The 19953-nt window shown below is 37.6% G+C and overlaps 1 long non-coding RNA gene across 1 annotated transcript; it reads right to left on the minus strand.

Annotated features, from left to right (window-relative positions):
• Positions 1 to 441: 441 nt before the first annotated feature.
• Positions 442 to 16704, minus strand: LOC123603435. Its single transcript, XR_006714881.1, has 2 exons — positions 16303 to 16704; positions 442 to 1585 (listed from the first exon to the last, which is right to left on the minus strand). It is a non-coding gene; the product is annotated as an uncharacterized LOC123603435 (long non-coding RNA).
• Between the last annotated feature and the right edge of the window lie 3249 nt (positions 16705 to 19953).

The raw sequence follows: 19953 nt of genomic DNA on the forward strand, positions 1-19953 counted from the left end.
GATATAAAGGACATTTGGGAAAAATTGAACAGGATTTAAAATTTTTTTAATGTTAATTTTTGAGAGAGAGAGCATGAGCAGGAGATGAGCAGAGAGAGAGAGGGAGACACAGAATCTAAAGCAGGCTCCAGGCTCTGAGCTGTCATCACAGAGCCCAATGCAGGGCTCAAACCCACGAACCAGGAAATCATGACTTGAGCCGAAGTTGGACACTTAACCGACTGAGCCACCCAGGAGCCCTGAGTATGGAATTTTTATATAATGTTATTGAGTCCATATTAAATTTTTTGACTTTGTAATGACCTCGTGGTTATCTAGGAGAATGTACTTGTTCATGGGAGATACATGCTCAGGTATTTAGGGGTGAAATATTATATCTTTTATATACTGCACATAGTTCAGAAAGGAGAGGGGAATAGGAAAATGTAGCAGAAAAGCAAATATTCCAATTTTTTCTTTATTTAAATTCCTTAGTTAAGTTGTATTTGTTTTGTAATATCATTCTTTCAAACATTTATCACATGACTACCATGTTTAAGGACCTTTGTTGGGTATTAGATCTTAAAAAGTCATAAAACATGGGATCTAGTTTTCCAGAAGGCATATATTTGCATAGCACATATTTCCCAAATAGTGTATTTTAGATGCTAAATAGGTATGGTAAGAGTTCAGGGGAGAAGGAAATTTCCTGGGCTGAACTAATTTGATAGGTTGCAGATAGTGAGTTCTCAAGGAAGTAACCACCATGTGCTATGCTGGAAAACTCTAACTAAAAAATATTCACCGTCATGGTAAAATCTCTAAAACCTAAATTCTGATGAACTCACACTGCAAAATCCCAAATGTATTGGCCTTATTCCTAAGATTTTCTATTATTCTTCCTCTGGTCAGCTAAAGAAAGAAAAAGAGAGTCTTGTGATCATTTGATACCTGGACAGTTCTCACAAATGGACTTATTTCCTATCCGGTAAGAGATACATGGCAGGTTGTTCTGATGTCTTGTTGGATCTCAGCAACATTCTGTCCCTTCTGTGCTTTCCTCTTTATCAGGAGAGGTTAAAAGCCTACAAACCACAGTTCTCAGAATTCCTGGCCAGCTGACTTCTGGTTAGGTTCTTCCAGTGGGGGACACTAAAGGGATATTGGAAAGTAGGAAAAAGGAAGATACAGGAAAAAAGAAGCAGATACTCCTGTGTTGGTGATTCCTCGGAAGAAGAATGAGCTCCTGAGGTCCTGCTTGGGTAGAGGGTTCCGTGAAGTGCAGTGGCAGCAGACAGTCCAGCAATGTCAGCAGCATCGTGTCTGCCTGCTGTGGCTGTGGTAGGGCAATATGGCAGCAGGAGCAGACACCTCAGTGCTTCAGCAGCATAGCTCTTATGGGCTCAGGCTGCGGCAGAATCGGTGATGGTGGGCAACGGTGGAGTGTGTCTGTGGACTTCAGCAGTATCGGTAGAGGGGTGGTATCTTAGCGTTCTACCAAGTAGCAGAACTGTTGTTCCAACAACAACAGTGGATGCTTCCAACATCAATGACACAGCAATTACGGGCTTTGAGTAACATAATTTTCCCGTTCACTCCTCCAATCCTATTAGAAAAGAGAGGCTTCTGTCATTATTGATAACTGAAAAAACTATTCTCTTAATTTTTCCTGCAGTCATTCCAACACTTTGGAGAAACAGTATTAAATTCTCCCTACTTAAAATAACTGAAGCCAAAATAACTGTTATTTTGACTAGACACTGAGGTGTAGGTGAGTTTGAGCATTTGTATGTAACTGGGTTTAGGACAGCAGGTTTTAGGTGCAATTCTGTACATTTTTCTTCATGAATTGCCTCTTCAGATATGTTTAAGACATTGAAATTTGGTTCACTCATTTAGATAATTTTCTGATGCGTTTCCTGCTGATGGCAGCAACGGTATGGACTGTCAGGAAAGCTTTAATGCTTGGGGGCAGCAGAAGCAGTGAGGATGGATTTGTTAGATGACACCTATGTACCTTTGGGGTACTCCTGATAACATTTATGTGGCACCTCCAAAGTGCCAACACTGAACTATAGGATTTCACATTGGTTATCTCGGTAATCTGTCCACCCCCCCCCCCAAAAAAAAACAATAAAACCCCTGGTCCAGTGGGTATTATCATTTCTTCCACGGAGATAAGAAATTATTGATGCCTAGAGCACTATTTAAGTGAGAATCACCAGCCACCATCATTATTAGAATATCTTGGGGTGCCTACTAAAAATCAGGTTCCAGGACCTTACCGTATACTTATTAATCACTAATCTCTGTGAGTTGTACCTGGGAATCCATTATGTTAACAAGCATCCTACATGGTTCTTATAACTCCGCTACAATTTGAGAAGCACCACGAGAGAGGATTAGTAAATTATTCAAGGTCAGAGTAGGAGTGATCCCATGTGAACTTGGTCTGACTTAAAATCCCATGTTTTTCTCCCCCCACTTATGGTAGTCCCACCTTCTCACAGAAGGAATGATTTAGCAAAGGTGAGAGGCCAAATGCTGTAAACTATTAATGTTTTACATTTGATGAATATTTTAAAACTGAGAGGTATTTTCACCCAGTTTTCCCATTTAACAAAGCTCGTGGTTTGATCAAATAGAGACTTTTTTGTTCACATTTTTTTGTTCACATTTATTCTGAGTGCTGTCTCATCTTTCTCTTGTCTTGGCAAGTTTTGAAATAACTCAAATTATCTGTCATTAAGCACATTCCCAGAGTGTACCCCATGTCAACTTACCACACTTGTTACTTCTGAAATGAAAGGCAATTTGCCTTCTATCTTCTTTATTTCTCCAATAACCTGCTTGTCATTTTTTGCTTTGACTTTTCTGCTGTTATTACATCTAACTTAGCAATCTTGATTCATTTACATTCATTAGGCATTGAGAGCCCATGTTGTTTACACTGTCTTAGGCCCTGTGAGAGGTACAAACTATGCCCCTATGGGGCATGTTTTCCAAAGCTTGTGTTGGTGGAAACCTGTATCCCTATCATGCTGCTTTTGGAGTGAAGTTGACACGAATTATCCTCTCGTCTTTAAAATTATCTAAATTGACAAACCAATGGCTCAGCTTTTTCTTAGTGAAAACACCCAAAATCTGCTAGGCAAGGAAGTTGAAGTTTCCTGTGTTAACTGTAATTGATGTCAAAGATGTGATACAGATCTCTTCTCCTGACACATTCCCCAAGACTGGGACCACCAGCTGATCCATTTGTCTTTCTAGTGTCTTAAGGTAAGCACAATGTTTACAGAATTTGAAATTGTCTACCATAGCAAAGTCTCATTTTAAAGGAAGAGATTACCACAGTACCATACCTTGTAGAGCTGTTAGGATGATTAAGTGAGGTTTTGCATCTAAAATGCTCAGGACAGTTTCTAGCTGGAAGTAAGAGCTCTGTAAGTGTGAGTTACTTTAAAATTGAGGGCTGTGTGGATAGGAAACATTTTAAAAATGTGGGAACAAGCTTATAAAACACTTAATAAACATTTCAACACACATTTATGGGAATGTGTGTATGGGAGAGAATAAAAATAAGACCTGGTTTTAACTTAATATCAAGCTGCTTGCTATCTGGAGTTGTATAAATATATACATAAATAATCATTATATAAGGCATTATTTTTAATGATTTTACATGAGGGCTCAAGTTCTGGGATGTGTCCAAATGATGACGATGATAAAGACATGATAAATAGACAATATATTTTTGTATGACTTGATGGTTTAAAATGCTTTTACAAACATTTTCACATTTAGTTCTTACAATAATTTGGTGGGGCAGGTATTCTTAGGGATAATTGAGAATTGATTTATCCATGGTTCCAATCTCTTAGGAAGCAGAGCTAGGATATAAACCTGGGTTTATTAATTTTACACTTTGTTATTTCTCCTATATTCTGAGGTTGAATTTGGATAAATGATATGAGAGAGGTATGAATTATCCCTTGAATTTTAAGGAACAGTTCTGAGAAGAAGATGGAGTCCATTTGTCTGGATTAAAAAGTCAGGCTTTTTAATACACATGCACAGAAGCCATCTTTGTTCTTTGGGCTTTTATATGGTACAACAAAGCATCCTACACTGCCTGTTAATAAACCAGCATAAAATTCTTAACCCATATTCAAGTGTGATTGATGATTATATGATATTATTATGAAAATAATAAGTTAATTTCATTAATTAGTCGATAATATCTCAACTCAGTCCTACTAATTAGAAAATTAGCTTGAAAATGTTGGTAAAAAATAAATTACAGCAATATAGTCATGTTGTTTTGGACCTAGTTAAAAGAATTAAACATTTAAATCGCTATATTTTCTAATTAAGCATCTTCCTAGGATACCCTTAGAGAAAACACTGAGAGGAGGAAAATGCTCTCTGGTTTTCAAGCCAATAGTATTTAAACTGTGTTGTCTTTGAGGAAGGGAGACAGAGAGGTGTCAGGGGGCGGGGGGGGGGGTTGGTGGTGGTGTTGGGGTGGGGAAGTCAGGGCAGGGAGAAGGAGATGAAGAGAGGGAGAGAGAGAATTTTTAGTTTTAAAATTCATAATCCATGATGCCAGTATGATATAGATGCTTAAAACTGAGTTTCTGGAGAAAACCATAAAACTAAATAATAGTGCCATTGGTCTTACTTTAAAATTGTAAAGAATTTCTGTGTAAATATTATTGAGAACGGGTGGCGTTTTTTTCTTTTCTCCTATCTTCAGCCTGAAACAGTAAAGAATAAAACTGTAATCTCTCTCCACAATAAAATTAAGAAATAGCTACAAATTCACTAACTCTGAAGGGCATTTGCCAATAATGGATGTAGCAACTAAAAACCAGTATGTGATTCAAATGTAAACTCAAAGTGATTTGGTCCAGCCTTGGAGTAGTATCTCAATCTAGCAGTCAGAAACAATTAAGAAGTCAGTGCTACACTTTCTCTGGAAAGCCTAGCTTCTCCATTTGTAATCTGAATTTCTCCAATCCTCTCTATCTTCTTAGAAGAATTCCGTCCTATAGTTAACTCAGCCCCTCTTTCCTGCTTTATGCATCCCCCTCTGTAATGGGATCAAGTCAGTGAGCATATGAACAAGTTAGTGCCAACATCATAACATGCCCTTGATCCCGCAATCCTCTCTAACTGCACTTCATTTCTTGACTGTCTTTCCCCAGAAATGTTTTTTTAGTTCTTCTCCTCACCTCAGCTTTACTGAGGTATAATTGACATAGAACACTGTACAAGTTTAAACTGTAGGCAATGATATATCTGTATATATTGTGAAACGTTTACTACAGTAAGGTTAGTTAGCTTATCCTTCACCACACGTAATTACCATTTTGTTGTTGTTATGGTGGCAACACTAAAGCTCTATGCTCATGGCAACTCACGAGTATATAATAAAGTGTCATTAATTGTAGTAGCCATGCTGCACCCAGAAGTTACTCATCTTATAATGAAAAATTTATACCATTTGACCAACATTGCTCCCTTTTCCCCATTTCTTATCATCTGGAAATCACCATTCTACTCTCTGCTTCTGTGAGTTCAGGTTTTCTAGATTCCACATATAAATGAGATCATACAGTATTTGCCTTTTTTCAGTCTTATTTCCACTTAGCATTATGACCTCAAAGTCTATCCATGTCGTTTCTAATAGCAGGATTTTCTTTTTTCATGACTGAATACTGTTCCATGATATATCTGTATTTATGTCTTACGTCTTTGTCCATTCATCTATCAACAGGTACTTAGTTTTGTTTCCATGTTTTGGTTAATGTAAACAATGCTGCAGTGAACCTGGGGTGCAGATACCTCTTTAAGATAATGATTTCATTTTCCTTGGAAATGTATCCAGAAGTGAAATTGCTGGATCATTTGGTAGTTCTATTTTTAATGAAAAAAAAAAAAATCCCCTTGTAGCAACATGGATGGAACTGGAGAGTGTGATGTTAAGTGAAATAAGCCATACAGAGAAAGACAGATACCATATGTTTTCACTCTTATGTGGATCCTGAGAAACTTAACAGAAACCCATGGGGGAGGGAAAGGAAAAAAAAAAAAGAGGTTAGAGTGGGAGAGAACCAAAGCATAAGAGACTCTTAAAATCTGAGAACAAACTGAGGGTTGATGGGGGGTGGGAGGGAGGGGAGGGTAGGTGATGGGCATTGAAGAGGGCATCTTTTGGGATGAGCACTGGGTGTTGTATGGAATCCAATTTGACAATAAATTTCATATATTAAAAAGAAAAGAAAAGAAATCCCTACTGTTTTTTTTTTTTCTGTGTGACTATACCAATTTACATTCCCTACTGCCCAATAGTGCACCAGGGTTTCCTTTTTTCCACAGCCTTGCTAGCATTTTCTATCTCTTATTTTTTTGATTACAGCCATTCTAACAGGTTTGGTGATAGTTTATTGGTTTTTTGATTTGCATTTACCTGATGACTTTGTGTTGAACATATTTTCATGTACCTGCTGGTCATTTGTATGTCATCTTTGGAGAAATATCTATTCAAGTCTGCCCATTTTTTAATTGGATTTTTTTCTCTTGCTATTGAGTTATGTGAGTCTCTCATATATTTTGGATATTAATCCCTTATCAGGTAGATAGTTTGCAAATATGTTTTCCCATTTCATAGGTTGCCTTTTCATTTTGTTGATTCTTTTGCTTTGCAGAAGTGTTTTAGTTTGATGTAGTCCCACTTGTTGATTTTTGCTTTTGTTGCTTGTATTTTTGATGTCATACCCAAAAAATCATTGCCAAGACCAATGTCATGTAGCTTTTTCTCTTCTGTTTTTCCCAAGAATATCAATGGATTCAGGTCTTATATTTAAGTCCTTAATCTATTTTCAGTTGATTTTTATGAGTGGTATAAGATAGAGGTCCAATTTCCATCTTTTGCATGGGAATATCCAGTTTTTTCGTCACCATTTATTGAAGAGACTATCCTTTCCCCACTGAATATTCCTGGTTCCCCTGTCAAATGTTAATTGACTGTATGTGTGTGGTTTATTTCTGGGCTCTTGATGCTGATCTATTGGTTTACATGTCTGTTTTTATGCTAGTACCATCCTATTTTGAATTTTTTTTTTCAACGTTTATTTATTTTTGGGACAGAGAGAGACAGAGCATGAACGGGGGAGGGGCAGAGAGAGAGGGAGACACAGAATCGGAAGCAGGCTCCAGGCTCTGAGCCATCAGCCCAGAGCCTGACGCGGGGCTCGAACTCACGGACCGCGAGATCGTGACCTGGCTGAAGTCGGACGCTTAACCGACTGCGCCACCCAGGTGCCCCAGTACCATCCTATTTTGATTATTAAAGTTTTGTAATGTAGTTTGAATCAGGAAGTGTGATGCCTCCAGCTTTGTTCTTTCTTGAGATTGCTTTGGTTATGTTTGTTTTTATTCCATATGAATTTTGTAATCTAAATCTGTGAAAAATGCCATTGGAATTTTGATGGGGATTGAATTGAATATAGATGGCTTTAGTAGTACAGACATTTTAACAATATTAACTTTCTGATCCATAAACAAAAGCTATCTTTCCATTGATTTGTGTTTTCTTCAGTTTGTTTCATTAATGCCCTACAGTTGTTGGTGTGTAGATCTTTGACTTTCTTTGGTTAAATTTATTTGAGAATTTTATTGCTTTTGATATTCTTATAAGTGGGATTGTGATTGTTTTTACATATTTCCTTTTCAGACAGTTCATTTTTAGTGTGTAGAAAATGACCTGATTTTTATATATTGACTTTATGTCCTCAAACTGTACTGAATTAGTTTATTATGTCTAAACAGTTTTTTGTTGGCGACTGGGATTTTCTATATAAATGATCATGTCGTCAGACAGTTTTACATCTTTGTTTCTAATTTGAATGCTTTTTATTTCTTTTTCTTTCCTGATTGCTCTGGCTAGGACTTCTAGTACTCTATTTAATAGGAGTAGTGAGAGTGGACAATCTTGTCTTCTGATCTTAGAGGGGAAAACTTTCAACTTTTCACTGTTGAGTATGATGTTAGCTGTGGGCTTGTCATATGTGACATTTATTCTGTAGAGGTTTGTTCCTTCTGTGTCCAAATTCTTGAAAGTTTATATCATGAAGGTATGTTGAAATTTGGTAAATGCTTCTCTGAATCTATTGAGGTAATCATACGATTTTTGTCTTTTATTCTGTGAATGTGGTATATCAAATTTGTGGATTCACATATATTGAACCATCCTTTCATCTAGGAGGGATAAATCCCATTTGATCATGGTGTATGATTCTTTTAATGTGCTATTAAATTTGGATTGCTAGTATTTTGTTGAAAATTTCTGTGTCTCTATTCATCAGTGATATTGGCCTTTAGCTTTCCTCTCTTCTAGTGCCCTTATCTGGCTAAAGTATTAGAGTAATGCTGGCCTCTTTAATTTTGGGGGAGAGTTTGAGGAGTGCAATAAATCTTTTTTAATGTATTTGGTAGAATTCACTGAAAAGCCACCTAGTCCTTGGCTTTTCTTTGTTTATAGTTCACTGGAACATATGTTTATATGTTAACTAGATTGATCCCATGAGAGAACAGGATACATGATGCCGGAAAGAGAAGGTTAACAGTAGGACTAAAGACTAATAAGATAATAGAGGGGGTTAGAGAGATTCAGATTACAAATGGACGAACTAGACTTTTCCGAGGGGGAAAAAAAAAACCCATTCAGTACTGAATTAATTCTTAATTGTTTCTGGCTCCTAGACTGAGCTACTACTCCAAGATTGGACCACATGAGTTTGAGCTTGTATACCATCTGACTCCTGCCTTTGTCTCCAACCTCACCCTGTGGATTACTAGATTCTCCTACATATTCCCCCCATCCTTCTGTGCTGAGGCATTCCATTTGCCTCAGATGAGGCAAATTATATCTGGTCTTAGGGTTCATGTCCCCTGGACAGAATACCCCTTCCCTGGATTTTCAAAGGGGAGCTCTATTTAATCCTTTAGGCAGCAGTTGAAATGTTGCTTTTTTCCGAGAGGACCTCATTGACTGCCTCACCTGCCCCGTGCCTCATCATTTCCATATTAGTATCTTGCTTATTTCCTTGTTAGAATTTACCACACTGAAGTTAATATTGTTTATATGTTTGCTTATTTATTGACTATCTCGTCACCAACTGGGATGTAAGCTAGAGAAAGGAAACCTGATGGGTTTGTTTACTGCTATGTCCTCGTGACCTGGAAGAGTGCCTAACATATTGAAGATGCTCAATAGATTATTTGACAAGCAAATAAATGGATGAATAACACATCCTATGTGGCACTTTGTAAGATCACCTCTGCTGATTTCTCTCCTCCCATTTTTTCCCCCCATCTCCTACCCCCTTTTCAGTCTGTCTGGTCTATTCTCTCAGTTGCTCATCGTACAAGTCTAGAAAGTGGTCTAGCAAGAAACAGACTTTACTCAGAGTACAGAAAATGAGAACTTGTGCTTGAGAAGGAGTATGAGCATCTAGATGTTAATCATTTGACTCCTTCATAGACTTCTATTTTTAAAAATCTAAACAGGGGTAAGAAATTTCTAAATATTAGTGAACTTGTCCTAAAAGTCCTAAACAAAGAGTCCTTTAGTAAAACTGAGGATGATCAGAGTGTGAGCCTGCCTCGAGAGAAATAAGAAACCCATCCTTAGAAGCCCAGTTTCATACTATTAGTAATGCATGCCATCTTTCCTTTTCCTGAGACAGCCTCGCTCCCTAAGGTTGAGATTCAGATATCATTGGAGAGGGTAAGGCTGTGGCCTATTGGACTGGGAAGAAGATTGAGGTGCCCAGTCACATGACTGGGGTGAAGCAGCATTCTGCTTTTGAACTCCTCTTCTGATTCAGCTGGGCAAAGATCGATGATACTAACCTATGCAGAGGGCCTGGGATCTTTGAATAATCTTAACTCCAAAAGTGGGAACTCTGGAAATGAGGAAGGTGTCCCCCCAAGAGAGAGGACACTATTCTAAGTTCCCCACTCAACCTAACAATATTTTTAGCAAATAGTAGGACCAGATAAAAATGGCTATGTTCATGGATAAACAATAACCTACAAACAATATGGGAATCTATATCATTACTATAAACTGTAAAAAGAGGGAAAAGCTGAATATATACCTATACATAAATCAATCTTTCTCCTTTCCTTTCCTTTCCTTTCCTTCCTCTATCTCTATCTCTTTCTCTATCTCTATCTCTATCTCTGTCATTACTATCAACAGTAAGGGGGGAAGGACTGACAAAGCCAAGAGAAAGGAGGGGTATAAAAATATAATCAGAGTAGGCAATATGTCTTAAGATGATATGGTAGGAAGAATAATGACATCCCTCTCTCCAAGAAATCCACATCCTATCCCAGGAACCTGTGAATATATTACCTTAAATGGCCAAAGGGACTTTGCAGGTGGGATTAAGTTAAGGATCATGAGATACAGAGATTATCCTGAGTTACCCAGGTAGGCCCAAGTAATCACAAGGGTCCTTATGAGAAGGAAACATTAGAGTGGAGAAAAGATGGAAGGATGGAAGCAGAGGTCAGAGAAGAAGGAAGAGGCTAAGCTGCTGGATTTGAAGATGGAGGAAGGGCCATGGGCAAAGGAATATAGGTGACCTCTAGAATCACGAAAAGTCATGGAAACAAGTTCTTCTCTAGAGCCTCAGGAAGGAATATAGCCCTGCTGACCCATGCTAGACTTCTGATCTCCAGAATAATAAAATTTGTGCCACTATAAGCCACTAAGTTTATTGTAGCTTGTTATAGGAGCAATAGGGAACTAATAAATATGATTTATTTCTTTGGAAAGCCCACAATTATCACTTAAAGTCTCTTAGAGATGAAAAAAATTCAAAAGGATTTGTACCTATAAATCAGTATGTGGAAATCAATAGTTTTTTTTAAATATATCAACAATAGTTACTTAGCAAATATAATGAAAGAATGAATCTGATATACTACATCCACAGAAAATTTAAAACCCCCTAGAATTAACATAGCCTAGAAATGGAATACTTCAGTGGTTCTTAGTTTTGTCTTTATATTATAATCATCTGGGAGAAATAAAAATGCTAGTGCTCAGCCCTGACATTGGTCTGTTCTTAAGAGCTCCCCAGGGATTTCAACATGTAGCCAGATTTGAGAACCACTGGTAACCTCTGTTTTGAGTTGGGGCTGGAGGACCTGTGGAGTTATAGTCACTTCAGATAAGATTATCAAGCCCACACTTGAGGATTGAGCATCTGTAAAGATGCTGCTCACAGCAATAAAAGGAGAATTCAATAGGTACTTTGCAGGGAACACTGAAAAGACTTGGCAAAAAATTAAATGGAAAATGAATGCAGCTAATTCAGTGATTATTCAAAGGCTTCAAAACTAGCAGAATTTGATGTCACAGACTAATACGAACAGGTATATAATGAAATAGATATCCATATTGAGGAAGAAAAGATGTTGGCATGTAGAAATGGAAGAGAAGGTGAGGAAAATGTGCGTTAAGTGATTGACAACAGGCATTTGAGATCTCAGGAAAATTGGCATAACTAGATACAAAAATTTGGGCATCATCAGCCCATGGATTAAAGAGTGGGAGAGAGAAAAATAGCTTCACAGAAAAGCCTGTAAGAAAAGAAAGAGGAACAGTGACCAAAAGAGAAAAATAAGTAGATGTAGTGGGAGGTGTGCTACTATTACATAGAATTGCTACAACCAGGAGGAAATATAATTTTGGAAAGAGGTGTTCTGCAGGTTCAAAAACAAAATTAAAGCAAATAAAAAAGAGGGAATGAGGTTAGAGAAAAGTCATTGGATTTGACACTAGGAAAGCTATAAGGTAATTACCTATACCTATACCTTGAAAACCAAGTTAAGTGGCCTTAGGTATAGAAAAGAATGTGAAATCCATTATCAAAACTACAAAGCATATTTGGAATGATGATTTTAGTCAATCGAATCTAAGTTGAGAGAAATGGATGTCTTTCCCTATCTGACCAATTAAATTCAATAAATATGTATTGAGCATGAAACACAATATGGAAAATACTGAGTTTTGAAAAGCATCATTCATGTTGCCATAAAGTGTTTGTGATTTGGAACATGATTCAGTTGCTTTGACGGATATTTTGGTGGCTTTGTAGGTCACTGGTCACTTTGGATAAATGTCAGTGGGAAAGTGCTGGCACATGCCAAAAGCCCAAATGTAATAAAAATTCTCTGTCATCTGGTGCATCCCCAGACTGCCTCAAAACATGCAATATTGATTGATAAAACAACTTTTTGGCCATACTTTAAAAACTGCACGTTAAGTGTTTTTGAAGATGTTTCTGTGGGCATGTCTAATAAATTTACACTCTTGGTGGATAAAATTAGGGCTAGAAAGAATAGATGACTAGGATAAAATATCATTTGAGAAGAGATCAGATTCCCAGACATTTTAATTGACCTAAAAATGATTCTTCTCTTTTGGTAATATATAAAGAAATATATAATACTCAGAGACCTCAAAATCTATAATGGCTCAAACCCAATAAAAGTTTGTCTGACTCATGAAGAAAATATAATAGGTTTGGTCAGTGAGAGTCTGACCTTCTTGTGACTCAGGGACCCAGGCTCCTTCCAGTTCTCTGGTTCTTCAGGTCCTATGACCATTGTCTCTTTTGCATTCGGCTGATGGAAGGAGAAATAGAGTGGTAAAGAGCCACACCCATTTCCAAAAAGCTTTGTCAGGAAAGTGATATAAATCACCCCCCCACCATTCCTTTAATGAGAATTATTCAATGGCCACCCATTGACGCAAGGTGGACTGTGTGGGAAAATGGATTTTATGAACACAAGGAGGTCTCTCCCACACTTTACATATGAGATTTAAAAAAATCAGTAAGTTAGCACTTTAATAGTAATTCTGAATTGATATATCTAGAAGCTAGTTGCTAAGGGAGATGGCTGCTTGAAAACTAAGCCCCTTTGATTGTTTGATTTCATTTTGCAAATATACTGCAACCTGATGTTTTTTTTTTTAGTGGTGCTTCCAACCTAGTATCTAATTTATTGATATGCACACTTTCTCACTGTCTGTAGAATACAGTGTACAAACATAGTAACATAAATTCTGCAAGTGTCACATCACTGCTGCAATTATTTGTAATGTTCTCACCTTTTCCCTGCCTTGTCAGTGCTTTAACATGCAAGAGAGATATTTTTTTTGCTGAAGAACTCTTATTTAAGCAGTTTTATTAACAATAATAAAATACATCTCTCTGCAGATTTGTTTTGGGTAGGGCAGAGGCAGCATCGATTTTCTATATCTGGAAAAATGCAGGTCTCAAGGACAAGTGGCAGAGACCAAAGCTTAGGATGTAGAGCAAACAGCTGTATTTGTGCTGTCATTGGCCCAGGGTGCTTGGCTCTGCAGTTTGTGTCATAACATGGTAGATGCCAATTTTAATAAGGAAAAAGGAAGACAAGTAGTGCTAAAATGCAAATATCTGAAGCATTCTCATGAAGCTGAGCTGATTAAATTGCTTATTATGCTGAAGACGCCAACAGAAGTAAGAAAGAAGCAAGAATTTGTTGCCCAAAGCAGGTCTGATCATAGACTTATATCCTCCAGGTGCAATATATATCTTGAGTGCTTTTTCCAAGCAAGAGTAGAGATTGCTGTTTTTTTTCCCCCCCTGCATGATAATAACTGCAAAATGAAGGTGATGGGCTCATGGTTGCTCCCCATGGGTCAGAAATTCATTATTATTTCTCTTTTTATTGCATCCATGCTGATGTATTTAATTTCACATAATGAAATGAGATGAAAGGAAAATAGAAATTGTGATAAAAATAATTTGGTATTTCAGGAGAGTCTTTATTTTCAGAGAATTGTGGTCTCGCAGGAATCCTGAACTTCATTGCCTCTCTCTCAGTCAGAGAACGTGAGTGACGGCTGGAAAAGGAAATATACTGTGAACATTCTTTGACTTACTAGATACCTTGTCCATAAAGAGAAAATACTAGTGTAGAGAAGGCTCTTGGAGGAGGATTATGATGGAGAGTTTGGATGAGCTGTATTGAATTTCCGGTTTTAAGGTGGAATCTGAAGCCAGCTACACTATGATTTCTCTTCTTTTCTAAAAAAAATTTTAATGATCCTTAACATTCTGTATTTTATTGTGCTTTAGAGTGTATACCAGTCATCAACTTATGGCCTCACAGTTCCAGATCCACTTTTTAAAAAGTTTTTAAGTTAAACTTAATTAACATACAGTGTAATATTAGTTTCAGGTGTACAATACAATGATTGAACACTTCCACACATGACCTAGTACTCATCACAGCAAGTAAGTACACTTCTTAATCCCTGTCACTTATTTCACTCATCCACCCATTCCCCCCCACCCCCCTTTTCTGGTAACCATCAATTCTCTACAGTTAAGAGTCTGTTTCTTGTTTTGCCTCTCTTTTTTTCTCTTTGCTCATTTGTTTTGTTAAATTCCACATATGAATGAAATCATACGGTATTTGTCTTTCTCTAACTTATTTCAATTAGCATAATATTCTCTAGCTTCACGTTTTTGCAAATGGCAAGATTTCATTCTTTTTATGGCTGAATAATGTTCCATTGTATGTATGTACCAAATCCACTTTTCTTTGTCCTTCATATTTCTATAATTGAGGAGTAGAAACTTTCTCCGTTGCCGGCTGGAATAATGCTAGCTAGCCCTTGCCAGTAGAGGGCGCTGGAGGACCACTGCAAGAGGACCCAGTTTTTCTTGATTCTAGTGTTTTTCTTACTCCTATAGCAGGGCATTACTCCCGTAATGGTGGCAGCTTCCCAACGAATGTCACTACCACCACCACCACCGCAGTGGGTGGCTTCCCAGGGAGTACCCCAGCAGCCCTTCCCTCCTTGCTAACCTCCACCATTGACACCTCAGTCTTCCTAAACCAATGGGCCACAGCCTTACCCTCTTCAATGAGATCTGAATCTCAGCCCTGGGGAGGGAGGCTCTTTCCCAGTTTGTTTCTATCTTGAGTATTTTCTCTCAGCCCTAGAGGTTGTAGTTCCCTATATTTGCTATTGTTTAGAGTTCTCTTTACCCCCTTTAATAGTCTCTTTTCACTGGATAATAGTTCTTTAATTTTTTTTTTTTTTTCTTGGCAAATTGCTCATGTAGTTTCTGTCTCCTGACTGGACACTCTGACAGATACAGCGTGCTTCTAGAATTTTCTTCTGTGACAGACTTGTCTGAGCAAGGATCTTAGGATTGCTTAGGATATTGGGAAAAGCCCATATAGTCAGTTCTGTATTCTACCCTTGTCACCAAGATGCCAGGAATGCCTGGTCTTGTGGCAGGACCTTTTGATGCTAATGAACGGGTGTTATGTATTTTTTAGACATTAGAAAACTGTCTTGAAGTTGGGGCACCTGGCTGGCTCAGTTGGAAGAGCATGTGACTCTTGATCTCTGGGTCATGAGTTCAGTTGAGGCCCATGTGGGGTGTAGAGATTATTTAAATAAATAAAACTTTAAAGAACCTATTGTGAGGAAGTTAAAACAAAACACTGGATAAGACCCCATGGGAAACCCTCTCTTTCTAGGTTTGCAGTTCTCAACTCTTTCAGCAAATGCCCCAGCTGCTTTATATGGAATGTGGCATAGTGGCAGGAAAAAAGTGAACTGGGGATTGAGAAAGATGTTGCAGTGAATATACTTTGTTCATTCCTTTTGATTTGAGCTTATTCATTCCATTATCTACCTTTATTAAAATGGTGGACACTACTAAGAATCTATAATAGAGTGTTCTATGTCTTCACTGTTTATCCTCATGACATTGAGGTGACCCAGCTCCTCTGTCCTCAATAGACTATCTGAAATCTCTATTAGCATTACAACAAATATAGTATCTGAAATGTATATTAGAGTGATTTTTGTAAATGACATGACAGATACATTTTATCTCTTCAGGATATTGTAAACAACAACAGTCAAATGCCAAGGGATGAATTTACTAAAATAGATAGGAGACATTATGAAGAAACTATAAAACTAAAGGACCATTCTAGCTGTCTATAACTGTTATAAAAAATTACACCAAATTTTAACAACTAATTCTGTAACAATCATTAATTATCTAACACAGTTTCTGAGGGTCAGGGGTTTGGGAGAAGCTCAGTTGGATGTTTCTGGCTTGGGATTTCTTGAGAGGTTGCAGTTAAGATGTTGGCTAGGGTCATAGTTTTCTAAAGGCTTGACTGGGGTTAAAGGATTGGATTCCAAGATGGCTCACTTACATGGCTAGCAAGTTGGTATTGACTGTCAACAGGAGGCCACAGTTCCTCATTAACCGGACCTCTCTTCTAAGAGCTACTGGAGTGTCATCACAACATGGTGACTGGCTCCCTCCAGAGTGAGTAATCCAAGAGACAGTAGGAACAAAGTTTTTGGAATTCTATACTGTGACTTCTACTCGAATCTGGAATTCTGGAATCGCTCAGAACAACCCAGATAAAATGTAGAAGAGGACTGCACTAACAACAGGAGATAAGTATCACCAGAGACCATGTTGGAGGCTGGCTACCACTAGTGCTGAAAGAAGAAATGAACCGATTAAGAAAAGTACTGTATTTCCAGATGGGAAGGCCAGTACTTTTAAAAATACCAATTCTCCCTGTGGAGCCTACTTGGGATTCTCTCTCTCTGCCCCTCCCTGACTTGCACTTTCTCTCTCAAAATAAATAAATAAACTTAAAAAAAGGAAAATGTTTAAAAAAAGATGGGGGATGCTTGGGTGGAGGAGTCAGTTAAGTGTCTGACTTCGGCTTAGTTCATGATCTCACAGCTCATGGGTTCAAGCCCCACGTCAGGCTCTGCACTGGCAGTGCAGGCCTGCTTGGGATTTTGTCTCTCTTCTCTCTCTCTCTCTGTTTCTCCTTGACTTGCACTTTCTCTCTCAATATAAATAAATAAACGTAAAAAATGTTTTAAAAATACCAATTCTCCCTATGTTAATATATAAATTTAATTCTATTTCAGTCAAATTAATACGTTACTTTTTGGTCAAGGATTTTGACAATTGCCTACATTAGTTAATTTGGAAAAATAATTGTCATAAACATTGAATGTCTGAATGTTGGTGTTCATCATTGGTAGGACAGTTTGAGAAGAGCACTGTAATATAGACACCCCCACCTTGTGAAAATTAAGCATGGGAAGGTTAAGGGCTATCTATAATTTTAGTTGGAGAAGGCCAAAAATCAGAAACCATCAAAGAATAGATTGCAAGATCTTACTATATAATTTTTTAAAGCCTGCATGGCAAAATCATCATAACAAGATTAAAAAGATAATTGACAAATTGGAAAAAATTACTGTATAAGTAACATTACTATCCTTAGTAAGTAAAAATGCTTGTAAATCACTAAGAAAAATATTAATACCTTAATGGAAAAATTGGTTAGAAAAAAAGTATCTCATACATCCACACACAAAAATGCTACTGACCAAGAAACATGGGGTAAAATGTTTACTCTTTATTATCAAAGAAATATTAAATTATGAAGTGTTTTAAAAGTATCTTATGTTTTAAAATTAAAGATTAAGACTAAAAATTAAAAATTATTAATGCTCAGTGTTGACATAGATGTTGGGAGGTAAACACTCTGTATACACATTTTTTTTTTTTTCAGGACCAGTCGTAAGTATGCAATGTTTTTGGCACTATGTGCAAATCCTTCCACCGGTCAGTTTTACTTCTGTTATTTACACATTAATTTTGAGGAACTAAGTAATTATGTGTAGGATTGTTTATAACAGTGAAGACTAAAAATAGCCTAAATGCCCCTAAACAGGTGATTCAATAAGTTATGGGGGAAGGAATTCTTACTGTTATCCAAATGTCAAACAAGATGAAGTAGGTATCTGTGAACTGATGTAGAAATATTCTCATAAATGTTGTTTATAGTCTGGGGAGGGGCACAGGCAGTTTACAAAACACTTTTGAGGAAAAACAGATACATTCCAAGGCTCTTCCTCCCTTTTTTCTTAGAGTCACTTTCTACTCATGTTTTAGGAAGGAGAGTTTTGTCTTGCATTCACTCCTGAGGTGTTCATCCTGCTTCTCCACTGTTAACTGCCTCATGCCTTCTTTCTAATCTATCTTGAAGTTTTATTTTCCATTTGGGATTCAGAATATTTCTCCAATATGATGCTGTTCCTGTTACCTGCTGGCCTCAACAGAGAGGTAACACAGGAAAGAACTGAATGCCCTACACTAAAAAACTCAAAAAAATTATGACTATAAGTCCAAGTCCATAAAAGGATTAGTATATACTTGCCATTTTGTGTGTTGAGCAGAACAAGAAAAGAGGCATTTGCTTGTTGACACACAGGCCTGAAATGTCTTTCCTGTGGGAGAGTGGAGAGAGGTGAGGAACACTGGCCAGCAGATAACTCCATCTTTTATGTGAGGTCCCTCCAGCTTCCATGGCTGGTTTGGTTCCAGCATCTCCTCCCCTCCTGCTAAAACCTACTTTGACTCTTGGCAAGAATGTCATTAGTAGAGGGGAGACAAGCTTGGTCTGACAGAGTTTAGAGTTAACGGTGCTGTTAAAATAGCTGTCAGAGTAAACCCTGCCAGAATTCATGGCACTCATGAAATAAAGAGAGTAATTTGTTCAAAATCTTATTATCCAGGAGCATGTATATTAGGAAAAGGAAAATGAGGTGCTGCTTAATGTTCCTTGTAACTAAGTATATCTCTTCCCCTAATTCTAACTCATGACCATAAGAAAGGAGTTGACTTTCAATTGAAATGGGCAGCAGGGTATTCTTTGATGGGGAAAAATAAATTATATGGCATCCTCAGTTTTTCCTTAGCACATACCATACAAATATGTTCAGACAACACCATGATGCTCTTGTGAAATTGAGCCAATTCCAGTCTTGGCTTTGGAGTTAGACTAGATATAACTCAACAGTTAGGGTCATACTGCCTACTTAGGGTACATTGATGGAAAGGCAAGTCACACAATGGAGGATGCTGTTGGGTAATGCTTTTCAATCACTGGAGCTGTTTTATGATAAATATTGTATTCAGTAGTATGTATTATGCATGCTTTTTGCAAAATGTCTGCAAACTAATCTCTAACAAGCACAGATGACAGGAAATACTTAATGCAGGGCATTGGCAGCTTGTAGACATGCTGAAATCCAGTGCAGGCAGAAGCTCTCTTACAGACAGAGAGATGAAGGGCTTCACAAATGGGATAATAATGGTCTTCAGTGCCAAGTGGATTTTCATTTAACCAAGGACCTAGAATGCTTCCCAATGTTGTCCTATTCGTCAGTGTTTAAATGAAGCAGGGAGAGGCTAAGTGATTTTCTATAGTTTTCTAGCAAATCTAATGTAAGTGAGTCCTGACATTATATGCACAAAACTCCCCAGTAGGCATCTGGCAGTTTTTTGTGCCCCTCTACCCCACATTCATGAGGTTATGGGAATGCTTAACTGCTGATTACAAATGTCAAGATGTTGATAGGTATGGATTTGAAATAGTCCAGATGTAACCCAGATCTTAGAGACCTAACATTTTATCAGCTCTGAGTCTATAGACAAAGGGAAGCCAAGAACTGAATAGGAAGGATTCAGGGACATATACCCTTCAGGGCTCTGGAAACTATTGACAAAATGAAAAACTACCATTGATTCGGAGGGTTAGATGGTACCCTAGGGATTGTCTCCCTTAACCCCCCTCTCATTTTAAACATGAAAAAGTGGAAATCTCATAAGCCATGGTTATAAGGTGACTTACCTAATAATCACGCCATGAGCTAGTGCAGAACCAAGAAACGAAACCAACCCAGATCTCTCTGTTTCTTGGATGTTTATAGGAGTTAAGGAGACTTGATTGTTTTTAAGCCAATTATTTCCTGGAAATAGAGGG

This window comes from Leopardus geoffroyi, chromosome E1, assembly GCF_018350155.1.
Source record: "Leopardus geoffroyi isolate Oge1 chromosome E1, O.geoffroyi_Oge1_pat1.0, whole genome shotgun sequence".
Taxonomy (NCBI): domain Eukaryota; kingdom Metazoa; phylum Chordata; class Mammalia; order Carnivora; family Felidae; genus Leopardus; species Leopardus geoffroyi.